General features: G+C 55.6%; 1 long non-coding RNA gene and 1 pseudogene across 1 annotated transcript in view; one reads left to right on the top strand and one right to left on the bottom strand.

Annotated features, from left to right (window-relative positions):
• The window catches only part of LOC102380401, a 13,177-nt gene extending 11,087 nt beyond the window's left edge, over positions 1-2,090 (top strand). Inside the window, exon 4 of the long non-coding RNA XR_323584.3 lies at positions 1,952-2,090. This is a non-coding gene — a long non-coding RNA (uncharacterized LOC102380401). The remainder of the gene's footprint in view (positions 1-1,951) is intronic.
• A 1,637-nt stretch (positions 2,091-3,727) lies between these two features.
• On the bottom strand, positions 3,728-7,888 carry LOC102380245 (annotated as a pseudogene).
• Positions 7,889-15,073: the final 7,185 nt, after the last annotated feature.

Below are 15,073 nucleotides of genomic sequence, written 5' to 3'. Positions count from 1 at the left end.
GGGGGCACAGAAGGGAATTGGTGAGGGTTTATTCACCAAGGCGCCCCTGGGGGTTACAAGAAATAATGGCCACAAGCTAGCAGAGAGCAGATTTAGATTGGACATTAGGAGGAACTTCTTCACAGTTCGAGTGGCCAAGGTCTGGAATGGGCTCCCAAGGGAGGTGGTGCTCTCCCCTACCCTGGGGGTCTTCAAGAGGAGGTTGGATATGCATCTAACTGGGGTCATCTAGCCCAAGCTCCCTTTCCTGCCTATGCAGGGGGTCGGACTCGATGATCTATTGAGGTCCCTTCCGACCCTAACATCTATGAATCTATGATGACTTCCTTTGATTTGCAAGGGACACTCCTGTTAATACAAATCAGTGTGCTATTAGCATTTTTTGCAACAAGAGCACATTGTTCACTCATATTCAGATTATGGTAATGCCCAGGTCCTTCTCTGCAGTTGGTGCATGGACATTTTATGTGGGGACCTGATTCTCGCTTGGGCCAGGGCTGGGCAGTGGGCTTGGTCTGGCATGCGCAGCACTGAGGTCTGGTCCTGCATGGTGGTGGGGCCCCATGCAGGCTGACGGGGCAGCCTTGGCATGACTGTAGAGTACTGGAGTCCTGACGGTCAGTTCTGTGCCAGGCGGCCAGCGCAGAAACACCGCCAGAAAGCGCCTCCCCCGCCCCTCACCTGGAAGCTGCTTCTCAGGCAGCTTTTCCTCTTAATGGGACAGGTACACCCCAGTGCCCTGTCACAGAGACCCATTCACAAAGATTGCCCTCTTCCCACCCTGAGCCCAGCTCTCACCTGCAGAGGCTACAGCCTCCCTTCTGCTCTGCATGTCTTTTGATGACATGGTTTTCAAGATGATAATAGTTCTTATAATGGGTCCCAGTGCACACCCCATGCTTAGCTAAGGTTAACCGCTTATTAGATGATTGCCTCCACCTTTCAATAGCACACTGCCCTCCAACCCCCAAGCAGGCGGGCAATCAGAATGAGTAAACCATATCCTAAAGCAGTAACTAAGATGCTTTGGGAGTTATCAGGACTATTAGTCCTGCCTGAACAGGCATGCAGCAATGTGGAAAATGCCTCAATGGGAGCTAGTTCTCTTTTTTTTGTTAACTGATAGGCTTCATCTCTGTTTCCACCACACAGCACCTTTCTCCTGACTGGTTACTGTGGTGCTGGATTTCCTCAAGACCATTCACCAAGTCCAAGCCAACCTAAAGGCTGCTAAGACTGCCTATAAAAAGAAACAGGAAGACCGGCAACATCAAAAAGTTCCTTTGTTCGCAGTAGGTCAGTGTCTCTAGTTATGTTCAGTAAACAGAAGAGCAATCAAGAGTTATCAGAAAAAGAAAGAAAAATTTACTTTATTATTCTACAACAATTTAATGTGATGGATAGGACACCGCATTTGCTGTTTCTCTCTCCCTCCTCTGCCCGATGAGGTTTAATTGCGTGTTTTGGCCAGGTGTAGTAAGTCCTGCTGTTTGGAGAACTGATCTCATTGTGCCCCAATACCTCAGAGGAAGGCGAAAAAACCCCCACAGCCAGTATGATCTTCAAGGGGAACGGGGGGAAAAATTCCTTCCTGGCCCCAACTGGTGACCGGCAAAAGCCCTGAGGCCTGGGATTGCAAAATGCCACACACACTGCAAGAGCTACCTGGATCCCACAACTAAGGGACCAGAAATTAATGATGCCCGTTCCTTGCCCCCCACTTCTTAGATGATTGCCTCCAGCTTTCAACAGCACACTGCCCTCCAACCCCCAAGCAGACGGCAATCAGAATGAGTAAACCAGATCCTAAAGCAGTAACTAAGATGCTTTGGGAGTTATCAGGACTATTAGTCCTGCCTGAACAGCATGCAGCAATGTGGAACATGCCTCAATGGGAGCCAGTTGTCTTTTCTTTAGTAACTGATGGGCTTCATCTGTTTCTAACACACAGCCCCTTTCTCCTGACCGGTTATTGTGGTGCTGGACCTCCTCAAGACCATTCACCAAGTCCAAGCCAACCTAAAGGCCGCTAGGACTGCCTATAAAAAGAAACAGGAAGATCGGCGGCATCACGAAGTTCCTTTGTTGGCAGTTGTCTCTCTGGGGGAAGGCTAGCTCTGACTGATTCAAGGGGTGTTCACATCAGTCGATGACCCTAGCGTGGTGGCTGATTCCGGGCTGGAGGTTCCCTCTGGGGCCGTCTTGCTGCCTGTGAGGCTCTGGATGGTGCATTGGCTCAGGGAGGTGCTGTCAGCCTAGCTGTTGGTTGAAGCTGTAACCATAAGGGATGAGAAAAAGCAAAGGGTGATCACATATGCACGTTGGTGAATTTAAGTCTTCTAAACAGAAGACTTAATGGTGATGAGCTGTATGGCTGCCTTGTGCTTGAGCCATAGTCTAACGCCTAAATTGTTTCAGCAGTCATTAGGATGAGGCAGATCTGTTTTCTAGCCCCGTTCATCCATGGGGAGATGAACACACACTGCCTGGTGTGTAGGGCAGGTGGGGAGGAAATGGGCCCTGGCAATGGCAGGAGGAGAAGGGAATGGGGCCCAGTGGAGAGGTGATGCCAGGCCGGGTGTCTTTGGGGACAGAGGGGACAACTCCCCACACACCAAAGGGAGAAGGTTTGTGTTGGTGCCGTGAGGCTCCGTCTTTCTTTCCACAGGACCCTGATCCGCAGGGGCAGAGGAGAGGGGACGGTACCTGCAGAAGGGAACTTGGGCTGCTGCAGAGGGGAGGGGGTGCTGGAGGAGCTTGCCAGCAGGCTGTGGCCCTGGAGCTCTCTGGGCAGCTGTCTGAAGCCCTTCGTGACCAGCAGCTTTCTCATGATCCTGGCGGGGATTTCTTCTTCCTGTGAAGGTCCAAGAGCCAGTGAGAGACTCTTTTGCCTCCGGGAGGTGGTAGCCACAAGATTGTCACAGCAGCAGAAAACAGCAGAGTTTACCTAGCCCCTCCCCGTCTCTAAGAGACGGATCAAGCACAACTTCTAAGACAGACTCTTTTAGGCTGCTTGAGACAGGGACGATCCTTCTTGGAGCAGGGGTCGACCTAGAAGAGTGGCTGAGGGGCTTACTCTTCTATGACTACATAGCCCTGGTCCAGTTGCGGTGACCTGAGGCCATGAAGGGGCCCTGCCCTTAACCTAGGCAGTGGCAGTTTCTCCTGATGGAGATGTACATGCTGTCACAGGTGCTGGCTGGAGCTCCACAGCTGAAGGGGCCGTATTTGTGCAGGGGACAGGCTGGTGCCATCCTGAGCATACAGCTGAACAAACTCATTTCTCAGCAGCACTTGCCAGGGTTCCCATTTCCTTTCACACTTGTTTCCCCAGGCCACCATGTGTCTATGGGAAGATGTGGCTTAGAGGTGAGGTGCCCTGTGCACCTCCACCCACTCCCTAAGTCCGACCCTCTGCTTACCTTGTCCCCGATCAGGTGGCTGGCTTCCCCCAGGATGGCATAGAGGAGGACCAGCGCAGCACGGCTGACACACGTTGATGTCCAGCACCCCCAGAAGTGCCCTCTGCACGAAATATCTCCTTTGCCCCTCTGATAAGATCTTTTGAAACACCTGAAACCCAGGGGGAAGAAATTGTTTGCATATCCCAGAGCCAGGCTCCATGGCCAGGCCAGCCCCTCACCAGGGCAGTAGGAGAAACCTTGTGAGCTGCAGAGAAGCAGTAGGCCTTTCTCCACAACCCTGGACCCAGCCACTCTATTGACATTCAGCCCCACACCCTAAGCTTTGCCAGGGCTGGGCAGCGCATCCTTACCTCCCCGACTTGGGCCAGGTCCATGTAGCTCTGCACCTGGCTCTGCTGTTCCCGGCTTAGATGGAGAAGCCCCTCTGCCTCCTGCATGTCTCGGCCTAGGACACACAGAAAGATCTTACTCTGAGCTGGCATTGTGGCTTCAGTGCTTAGTCTGTGCACAGTGGCGCCAACACTGCCCCCATGGCATCATGCGCACAGGGCCCTGGCAGGGCTTCATTTTCCTGAGTCATAAGTGGTGATTCAGTCTCCCTAGGTATCCTGTGCCGTTTACATTCTGGGGGCTCTGGGACTGGCTGCCTGGTTTAGACAGGGTCAAATATGGGAAATGTCTGCACCCAGTCAAGGCAAGCGCTGCTCCAAGTTACTTCCCTGGCAACACCCCTAGGCTCTTTCTTGTGGTCTGTGCTACTGCTCCTGCCCAGCCTGGGGCTCTTTCCCACCATGTCTCTCCCAGCATCTTTCCTTTCCCCACATTCAAGGTCAGACCCTGAACATGCTGATTTTTCTAGCCTGAGGCCAAGCTGGGCTCTGGAGTGAAAGGGCTGGTGTACATTTGAACACTAATCTGGTTGTGGGCAAACATTGGCAGGGGAAGCTTCTTGTCCCTTAGCTGGGATCAGTGTGTGGACAGAAGGATTGTTTCTATAGGGGTCTTGCACCCTGTCTGGGCTGCCTTACCCTTGTGGTGCAGCAGGATTTGGGCGAGCAGGTAGATGCCCTCCCTGGCCTGGCAGCTGATGTCTGCTGCTGGGTGACTGAGGGACAGACTCAGCTGGGCCACGGTGTCACCCATCTGGGGCATGTCGGGCGAGTCCTAACAAGGCGGAGAGGGGGAGGGAATGCATCTGCATCCTGAGGGGGAGGGAATGCATCTGCGTCCTACCTTGCATCATACATACTCTTCCCCAGCCTGGGTGTCTCTGTCCATCTCCTCCTGCTTCCCCATGCCACAGGATAGGTCAGGGCAAAACAGCTAGAGCCAGAGCATTAAAGCCCTCTGTTCCCATCACAGCCTGGAGCCAAGGGACCCAAGCTGGTTCCCTGGAGGTCTCCCTGCCCTGCTGCTCCAGGAAGACCAGGACCAAATGTGACACTGCCCAGAGCAGGGTGATCTCATGGCAGTCTCAATAGACCCAGGAGGTACCCCTGAGCCCAGGGACCCCTTACCTCAAACTGTGGGAGGAGGGAAACAGCAAAGCGGAGAAGGGCGCTGCTGCTCCTCATGGCCTTCGCCCTGTCTATGACGTTGGGAGACTGCAGCCAGGATGTCAGGTGCTGTGGGAGAAACAAGGTCAATGGCCACTGGCCCCTGCAGTACCCACGAGCCCATGCCCTTCCTCTGCCTCGAGCCTATCTTGGAGGTTGGAGGATCTGCTGCATGGTCCGAGGCTCTGAAAAGGGCTCTCCAGGCCTGTTGCAGACAATGCACATCCCTCATGACAAACCTGTCTCTCTCCTGACAGGGCAGGGATGTATCCCTGAGGACAACCTTGGGCAGCTCACAGGGCACTGAGGCTGTCCCTCCCTAGAGCCCAGCACCTCCGCACTGTGCTCATCTCCCAAAGGAACTGCAGCCTGCCCAAGCTGGGTGCGATGGCCAACAGGCTCCTCAGCATGGCCTCCAGGTCCTCCATGTGCTTCTGCTGTTTGGTCTGGAGGGGAAGGATAACTGAGGCTCAGTACCATGCAGCCCGGGGCTGCACCTGCCAGGGTCTGGTGGGCAGGACTGTGTAGGGGGAGGAGGACTGACCCTGACATAAAGGCTGTTCTGTTTTGGGGACGTCAGGCAGATCTTCAGGGTGGTCTGCAGCAGGCACGACTCCATGGCTGGCTCCAGGGCTGGCTTCAGCTTGCTGTTAGGAGAGAGGAGTCTGTGTGAGCCAGAGCTCTGAGGGGCTGGTGGGGGCACTGCTCTGGGCTGGACAGAGGTGGTGGAGTCAGCACCAGGTGGCAACAGTGAAGCAGGAGATGACAGGTGGTTATGACCCGTCTGAAGTCTCCCAGCCCATCAGCATCAGGCCTGCAATAGAGCCCCCTCTCCCGCTGCCCCTGTGACCCTGCTGCCCTCCTCCAAGACCCCCACAGCTATCCTCTCTTCAAGGCCGTCCTGACACCCCTGGAGGGAAATACCTCTCCAGCCAGGAGAAAGAGATGCCCCTGCTCTTTTGCAAAAATGTACGATGGCCACTGGGGCTATGTGATTTGGGTGGGGTGGGCGAGTAACTCTGACCAAGGCCAGAGGCAATATCAGGGCTGGAAGTGTTGGGCAGGGGCACCAGTACCTGAGGCTGCCGATGGCAGCCACGCTGTAGCACAGGGGCCTATTTGGCTCTTCATCCTGTGTCGCTGTTTCCATCAGGCCCTGGGAGACCCAAAGATGATGTGAGATTAGGGCCACACAGGTCACAGGCCCGTCCTGCAGGGGAGACCACCCAGTGCTCCAGGCACAGGCAGATGGATCGTGCTCGCTATGGCAGGACCCCTCCCACATTTCCCTTGCACCCACGCAACCAACATGGCCAGCCTTCCCCTTCCAACTCCCTCTCACACATACCCCTGGACCCAACTGCTCACACCCTGATCCCACCTCAGCTGCCTTCCAGATGCAGGATTCACTCACTGTCCTTTATGGCTTTAGCCCAGAATTTCCCTTTCCTGTGCTCCCACGTCAAGGCCCGGGCATACCTGCCCTCCCCTGTGTGCGCCCTGCCTTCCTGGCCTGGGGAGCCCCTGTCTCTTCTCCCTCATACTCCCCACAGTGCCCAGTGCTTGGCCAGGCTCACCATGATCTTCTGTAGCAGGACCACTTTGCAGGTCTCCGGCTCCAGGGTGTCCTCTCCCCTCTGCTTGGTGGCTCTGCAGAGTGTGGGGATGCCGAGAAGGAAGCGCTCTCCATGCTGCTTGTCCTGCATCCTCCCGGAGCGGGATAGGAGGAAAGACAGGGTGTTGGCCAGGGACCTTCCCATCCTCCCCAATTAAATGTGGGACTAAGACCCCTTGGATGCCCCCCTTTCCTTGCACTGGTCTCTTGCTGGGGAAACAGAGTGAGAAGTAGAGGCAGCATCTGTGATGGATGTGTCAGAGCCCGTGGGCTGAGTGTCTCCACTGGGGAGACCTGGGTCCACATGGTATGACTGCCGTAAAGGCTGAATGTTGGGAGTCAAGGGTGGTCTGGGGGCCAGTTCCCTTAGGGGACTTTCCTACCTTTCCTTGGCCCTGGAGGTGCAGTATAATGTCTGTGAGGGCTTCTTCCTCCAGCAGAATCAGGTCTTCACCCTCCTGCTCTTCCTCCACCTCCTCGCCTGGCCAGTAGGGAATCACTTCACAAGGGAGGAAAAGGGAGAGGGTAACTCCTGCTGCAGCTTGGAGGGTGTAAAGTAGGTGGCGGGGTGCAGAAATGCTTTCATCTTCCTTCTGGAGCCTAGGGCCCTGTGCCAGAGCAAGTCTCACACACCACTTCCCCATGCAACTCCTCTGTATTTTCAACCTCATGCCCCCCGACTGAGAGGGACCAGACCGTCCCTGCTTCCCTGGCAGGTGCTGGCCCCTGCACTGACCATGGTTCCCCCTAAGTCAACCCCCACCGTGCCCTCCTGCAGGGAATGGTGCCCGTCACACTGGGATCACTGGAGATGTATGGCTCAGGCCCTTTGCCCTGGCTAAGATTCAAATGTGTAATGCCAGGGATGGATGGATTGGTCTGAGAGAGCGCATTGCCCCCAGAGTTTTGGCACCCAGGCTGTCTCCTCACCTTTCATGGTGGTGCCATAGGGCGGGTTTCTCCTGGACTCCACAGAGCTCTCAAGGTCTCCCCGGGAGGAGCTGGAGCTGAGGCTGGGCTTGGGCAGGGCTTGCTGACCTCCTGCCCTAGGCTCCCCCTCCATAACAGTGCAGGGGGCCAACTCCTCTGGCCTGGTTTCAGGGCACAGCTCCTGGTGGCTGGGTGCCCTGGGAGGAGAGCTGCACGGCAGCCCTGCCTGGTGCTCTGTCTGTGCTGGGTCCCGCCTGCCCAGATGGAGCCGGGGCCACCTCCCTGCTTTCCGAGAGGGCTCCTCTGCCTCCTTGGTCTTTGTTCCAAGAGCTGCGGGCTTCCTTCTCCAGCACAGCAGGCATGTCCACCACCTGGTCTTGACTGTCCCCACTGCACCAATTGGGCTGCTCTCCTCCTCTGGCACAGGCCTCCTGCTCCTGTCCTCCTCCCCTGGGGACACCTTGGGCATCCTGTGCTTCAGCATCCGCCTCAGCCTGTCCATCCTGGCAGGGAGCAGGAGCAGTTGTGAGCCAGGCATCAACATATCTTCTCCCTAACCACCTGTCTGCCCTCCCTGGCCACCTGGGCCAGTCTCTCTTGTCCAGGAGACAGGCAGCTCTCTCAGCTTTTCCCTTCCCATACTAGCAGCTTTGGTGCCAGGGGTCTCAGGCTTTGAGAGCTGCGTGGTCAGGGACAAAGACCTTCAGTTGGTTTGGACATGCACTTCCCTTGCACTGCCGCAGCCCATACCGTGCTCCTAACTGGGAGGAACTAAAACCCGGGACTCCAAGCCTCCCCTTGGATGTGGTCTCTGGCTGGGGCACAGGAGCACCAAACCAATGACATGTCGAGCCCCTTGCATGAGAGCTATGGGTGCTGAGAAGCACCACATGTTTGGGCTCCCAGAGCCACTCAGCCTGGGGAGCAGTTCCTGCCTGGGGAGGGGTTGGGAGTCCGCTCTTGGGGATCTTTCCAAACCCCCTGCAGGTGGCCTTGGAGAGCCCCAGGGGCTGCATCACTACGTGGATGTTTTGATTCTGCAGGCAAATTTGCCAATATGTGAAGCTGGCAGGGGCACACTGAAGGCCACTCACTTGCCCTGGGGGATGGAGCGCTGCTGGGCAGATGCTCACAGACCCTCCGGGTGTGCTGTGATCCGCTTGAGGCTCAGGCACTGAGGGGTCCTGATGCTCTTCTCTGGAGCCTCTGCTGCTTCCTTGGAGCTGTAGCCGGTGGGTGTGAGGTCCGCTACGTGAAAATGGACTACAGGATCATATCACTAGGGTGGTTTGATCATAGACCCTTGGACAGCCCTTTCCCTTCCAAGAATTTGCACTTCTCCTTTTTCCTGCCCTTTTCCCTCGGTGCTTCCCCACTCAGGAGACTTGTTACTCCCTGACTTGCCCATGTTGGCCCTTCATTCCAGACCAAATTGAACTCCTGCTCCTTCGCTGCTGCTCTCCACCTGTCTTCTACCTATGGGGTGTCTTTATCCCTGTCAATGCCCAGGAAAGGATCTATTAATGAGCTCTGCATTATTAATATATCTCACGCTACATTTACTCTAATGACATCCAGTGTTCCTGTCCACACTGGCTGTGCACCATGCCTTATCCATCCTGGCTCTGAAGGAGACCCTGCATCAGGAACCATTTGGTGGCTTCAGGTTCACAGTTGAGGAAAAACCGGTCTGAATCAGAGATACGAAACACACACAGGGTTAAAACACAAACGTTTCTTATCCTGTCCTATTCAGAGTGTTGCCTCTGGACCATGCCCAGCTCGTGCCTCCAACATATGGAGCTGGTAGGAAAGGTTACTCTTAAGGCAGGTCTTCTGTGGATGCAGAATTAGTCTTTACCTGTTTCTGACCTGCAGGACCTGGGCCTGAAATCAGAAGAGACCCTTGCTTCCTTGCCCCCTCCACAAGGATGTGAGGTTCAGGGTAGTTTGCCCAATTACCCAAGCCTTACCTGCTCACCCTCAGCTGAGTGATCTCTAGGACAAATCCTCCTCTGGACTGGCTTTGTTGTCCTTCTCCAGCCGCTGTCAGGCAATCACTATGAGAAACTAGAAGTGCCATGAAGTCCTACAAGTTTGCATGAAAAACTTAAGCACCCTGAGCCTGATTTAAACAGGGAAATGAATCCTGAAGTGAGGTCAGTGAGGAAGGATCTCATGTGAACAACACGTCTGTGGGTCAAGATGATGGAAGTAGGCTACATGCTCAGGGGTGAGGCTGAGGTTGTGAAAATGTGGAGGGTAAATAATAGGGGGAGGATTTTCTATGAAAAATAATTTGGAGCTGTGACCGAATTTGGAGCTGTGACCCCTGTCGCTTAAGGTGCTCTCCTCGCCTGGTGCACAGACTTGGATGTCCTGTTTTTTTTTAAACAGGCCTGGAAATCTCCGGTCCTGGTTCCTGCAGACCAAGGAAATGGAAACAGACTTTCTGCGGGGGCCACCTAGGCTGAGCACGGCTTGATGATCCTCTTGCCTGGCTTTAAAAGCAACTAAGAAAAGGAGTAGGAAAAGGGACCAGCCAGTTGTCCAGGCCTTTCTCAAACTGTGATGTAAGGGGCGTTTTGCTGAGTAAAAACTGGAAGATGAGGTCCCACTAAACCCAAAGGCCCCATGAGATTGGGAAGTTGTTGGAAATGTCATCAAGTCAGGTCATGGGGAACTGGTACCACCTTAGTCGCGGGGCACGTGCCCCCGCTGCAACCAGTCTCACTGCCCAGGGAGTGGGGGTCCCCCATGTGGCCAATCTCGCTGCCCGGAGGGAGTTCCCCCGCGGCTGATCGCTGCAGCCACTTCTGGGAGCACATCCAGCGATCGGTCACCGCTTGCAGGGGGGACACCATCGCTCCATCCTGCTCCCCTCCCCGTGACTTAAGCAGCGAGTGCGTCCGACCAGGGGCGGCAGGAGAGGGGCAGCGTTCCCCATGTCCCGCTCACCTGTCCCTGCCCAGATGCAGGGCGGCCGTCAGCACCACTCCAGGTGCCAACGGCAACTGCCTGCAACTCCCGGGCGCCGGCGCGATGATACGAGCGCTGCCGCGGCAACGCGCCATGCTGCGCACCCCCACGGCCGGCCCCTCCGTCCGCCAGGGTCACATCCCTTTCCAGCTCAGCCCCTCACGTGCTCCCGGGGATGGACCTGCATGTGGGCAGGGCAGTCGCTCCCTCACATGGAGGCGCTGCATAAATGCATATACTTGTGGATGGCCCTTGGCAATGACAGTGCTTGAATGTGGTTGCTGGGGTGTCCCATGACAGAGCGTATTGTTTGGAAAGAGCTGCCCTGTGTTGGGGAGATGGGACCTTCCCGTCAACAGAAATCCCCCCCACCTGCAGCTGCTGCAAGCATGTCTGCTGTGCGATGTGCGTGCCTGCCTGGTGGGGTGGGCCAGCGGGGAAGGCAGGGTGGGGAGGGACATAGATTCATATATTCATAGTCCTAGGGTCAGACGGGACCTCAAGAGATCATTGAGACCAACCCCCTGCCTAGGCAGCAAGGATTCCTGGGGTGAGATGCCCCCCTCCAGATGCCTATCCAGCCTTCTCTTAAAGACCCCCAAGGTAGGGGAGAGCACCGCCTCCCTTGGGAGCCCATTTCAATGTTTTGCCACCCTTACCGTGAACAAGTTTTTCCTTATACCTAGCCTAAATCCACTCTCCGTCAGTATGTGACCATTGTTCCTTGTTACCCCAAGAGGCGCCCTGATGAACAGACCATCTCTGATCCCTTGCTGCGTCCCCATAATGAATTTGTAGGTGGCTGCAAGATCACCTCTCAGCCGTCTCTTGCGGAGGCTGAAGAGGTCCAGGTCCCTCAGTCTCTCCTCATAGGGCTTGTCTTGTAAGCCCCTAACCATACAAGTGGCCCTCCTCTGGACCCTCTCGAGTCTATCAACATCCCTCCTGAAGTATGGCGCCCAAAACTGGATGCAGTACTCCAACTGCTCCCCTATGCGGTGTGACCAATGCCGCATAGAGGGGAAGTATCACCTCCGTGGATCTGTTTGTAATGCAGCTGCTGATGCATGGTGAAGTGCTGTTAGCTTTGCTGATGGTATCGTCACCCTGACGACTCATGTTCATCTTGGAGTCCACAAAGACCCCGAGATCCCTTACTGCTCCTGCGCTGCTGAGAGGGTCACTTCCCAGCAAGCAGGTGTGATGGATATTTTTTTGCCCTACGTGCAGCACTCTGCACTTGTCATTGTTGTACTGCATCCTATTGTTGTCCTGTGGGGCCAGGCCAAGTCTCAGGATCTCAAAATTGCGGTTTTACATGGGAGGGTATGGCACAATTGCACATATGCACACATGAAAATCAAGTAGGCACATTCACAACCTAATGATAATGACATGAAATCATACACAATACACACATACATACACATAAACACACAGATTAAACACTGACTCAGGTGACAGTGGTTGTGTGTTGGTGCCTGCAGTACGTGTGCTGGGGGTGCTCGGTAACTAAAGAGCAAGTGGCAGAGATTTGGGGAAAAGGCAGTGGAGATGAGGCAATAGCATTGGAAAGACCAGGGAAAAAAGCAGTGGGGGTAAGTCCAATGTTTTGGCCATTACACCACAGAACCAGCCCTGCACCCTTCTTCGGGGCTGCAGGGAGAAGCATGGCCAGAGGCCACCTGTCCAGGTCAGATGGTCCCCAAGACTCCCTGAATGTCTATACAGATTAGCTCCTCAGGCTGGTGAGACAGCCTGACTCCAATCCACTGCTCCAACTGGGCAAGTCTTCAGAAAGAGGTCCTCTAGACATCCACCGCAGGGGAGGAAAGCAGCAAGTGGTGAGCTGCTTCCCCTCCCCTTTAGTAGGTAGTGAGAGCAGCAGCAGTAGCAATTTCAGCCAGTCCTGGCCTGCATGGGTGGTTTAGGCTTAAGGAAGGATGTGTTTCAAGGAGTTGTCCAGGATTTGATCCCTGCCTCACTCTGGTCCTCCCCGCTGGGCTTCTCCCCAGTACCATCTTCCTGCCATTTTCTTCCCTTCCCTAGCCACGAAGGTCATGAATGCCCAGGAAAACACACAGGAGCAATGATATCTACAAGTCAGCACCCAGAATGAGGGAGGGATCCTGAATGCCAGCCAAAGAGTGAGACTCTTTCCTTTGTTCCTCAGTAAATTCCTGGGCACTCCTTCCAGGCTTGGCAAAGAAGTGACCTAGCAGTTTCCTGGACTCTCCATGTCCTCAGCTGTCCCCAGGCCCCTTTCATCTCTAGCCCTTCTTGCTGCTCTTGCCAGGGAGACCATTTCCAGGCCAAGAAAAAGTGTGATGCTGGGCCCACAGGCAACAAGGGCCCTGGCAGGCCTTCAGGAATGGAGAAAGTACGCTCTGGAAGGGCTCAAGATCACATGCTGGGGAACAGTGAAGGCAAGTCCCAAGTGACTGGGCACTTCTCTTTTAAGCGTAGAAAACAGAATGAGAAGAAGGAAACAGCAAGGCATTCCCCACGCAACAGCTCAAGCAGTGCCACCCTTCTTGAAAGCTGTCTGGACCTAGGAAGGACCAGGGCAATGCCTCCGTTCCAATTTACCCCGCACTTTTTGACGTGCACTAGGGCTCCAGGTTGTCCTTCTTCCTGCTCAGACATCACCTGAGACCTGGTGGGAGAGCTGGAATCCACTTGTCGGTGACAGGCTTTGAGCAGTGCATGGAGGAAAGGAGCCTTCACAGCAGAGGCCCAATCAACAAAATTGGGGTTCAACTCCCATGCATGCAGCACCCAAGGGATTAGCAGTCCATCACCTTCCCCTCTCTGCAAGCAGTGGGCAGGCACTGCACAGCTGGCGGGGTATGGTACTGAGTCGTGAGCAGCTGGTCTGTGGGGTGTGGCTCCTGCTCCTATGTGCACGGGGTCGGACTAGATGATCTGTTCAGGGGTGTGTGCAGGGGGAAGGTGGCTGGGGGTGTGTGTGGGTGAGTGCATGCGTGTGGTGGGGTGTGTGAACATAGCAGTGAGAGGGGATCTCCCAGAGATGTGCGGGTGTGAGTGTGGGACTTGTGGGTGAGTGTGGGTGGGTGAAGTGTTTGTGGGGGTCTGTGATTGTGTGGGAGGTTTGTGGGTATGGTGGGGTATGCATAGGAGCCCCCCACATGTGCCCCACTGAACCAGTCTGCACCCCCCCGCCCCACAACAGCCGAGAGCTCACGTGCTCTGGGGTATGCATAGGAGCCCCCCACATGTGCCCGACTGAACCAGTCTGCCCCCCCCCGCCCCACAACAGCCGAGAGCTCACGTGCTCTGCAGCACCTCCCTGCCATCTCCACTGCCAGCAATGCATGGTCATAGCACACTCGACACCGCATGGTTGTGGCGCTTCCTGCTGCCCCCTGGACATGCGGCAGGGCTGGAGCGGCCCCATGGCGGAACTGGCTTTGTAGTCGGCCCAGGAGGCAGCATCTCCTTCCGGCTGCTGTTGCCACTGCCCCAAGCCCCGCTGCTCTGGCAGGGACCCATGCACACAGCCTTGACCCAGCACACCCCACACCTGCTCTGGACTCATCTGTCCGGGCCAGCAGTGGTGGCTCCAGGCAGAAACTGTTGTTCTGCATGGGGGGAAAGCAGCTCCTTCCACTCATTGCTGCTGGGCAGTTTTCGCTGCAGCCACCCAGAGCCCCATATCTCCATCGCCGCCACCTCTGGGCTGCCCAGCGCAGCAGTGGTGACAGTGCAAGCAGCCACAGGGCAGCCTGGTGCAGTGTGGGATGCAGGCAGCTGCAGTAAGTACTGCCCAGCAGCAGCGATGGGGAGGGGCTGCTTCCCCCCATGCTCAGCAACATTTTCTGCCAGGTGCCCTTGCTGCTGCTTCTGCTGCTCAGCCCAGACAGGTCAGTCTGGAAGAGTTGGAGGTCCCCACCAGTACCACAGGGCTTGGGCCAGGGGCAGCGGCAGCCAGAAAGAGCTGTCACCACTCAGGCTGCCTAGAAAGGTAGTCAAGCCGTGGAGCTGCCCCTGCCCTGCTGCTTGTCCAGGGGCAGCAGGAAGGCCAGGGCCAGGTGGCACCTGGGCCATGCAGGTCCAGAGCCCCCCGCCATGAGTGGGATAAAACCCCTCCACAGGCCAGATCCCGCCCATGGGACATATTTTGTCCAACCCTGGTTTGGTCCGACCTCCTGTCCAGCCTCTTCCCATAGGAAAAAGTGGAGATGCAGGGGATTAAACCCAAGCCCTCAAACATGCAACGCATGTACTCTACCACTGAGCTACATCCCCATTTTGGCTGTGTCACCCTATGATTCTCATCCACACTCACTCACCGCCACCTGCAGGTCTGTCCAGGTCCTGGCATCTATGGAGAGCTCTAGTCCTCTCTCATCTTTCTATTGACCTGGGCCTTTGTCTGCATTGAATGCTGTTCAGGTGTAGGGTAAGGCCATGCTGAGTCCTGCTCACGGTTGCAAAGTCTCACTAAATTTACTGACTGTCAGTCAGTTGCTGGGAAGAGAGCAGTGAGAGTTGGGTTGGTGTGTGTCTCGGTATGTGTGCAGTGAGAACAAATGGGAGACTGATAA

This window comes from Alligator sinensis, unplaced genomic scaffold, assembly GCF_000455745.1.
Source record: "Alligator sinensis unplaced genomic scaffold, ASM45574v1 scaffold386_1, whole genome shotgun sequence".
In the NCBI taxonomy this organism is placed as follows: Eukaryota; Metazoa; Chordata; order Crocodylia; family Alligatoridae; genus Alligator; species Alligator sinensis.
This window is presented reverse-complemented; position numbering and strand designations above follow the sequence as displayed.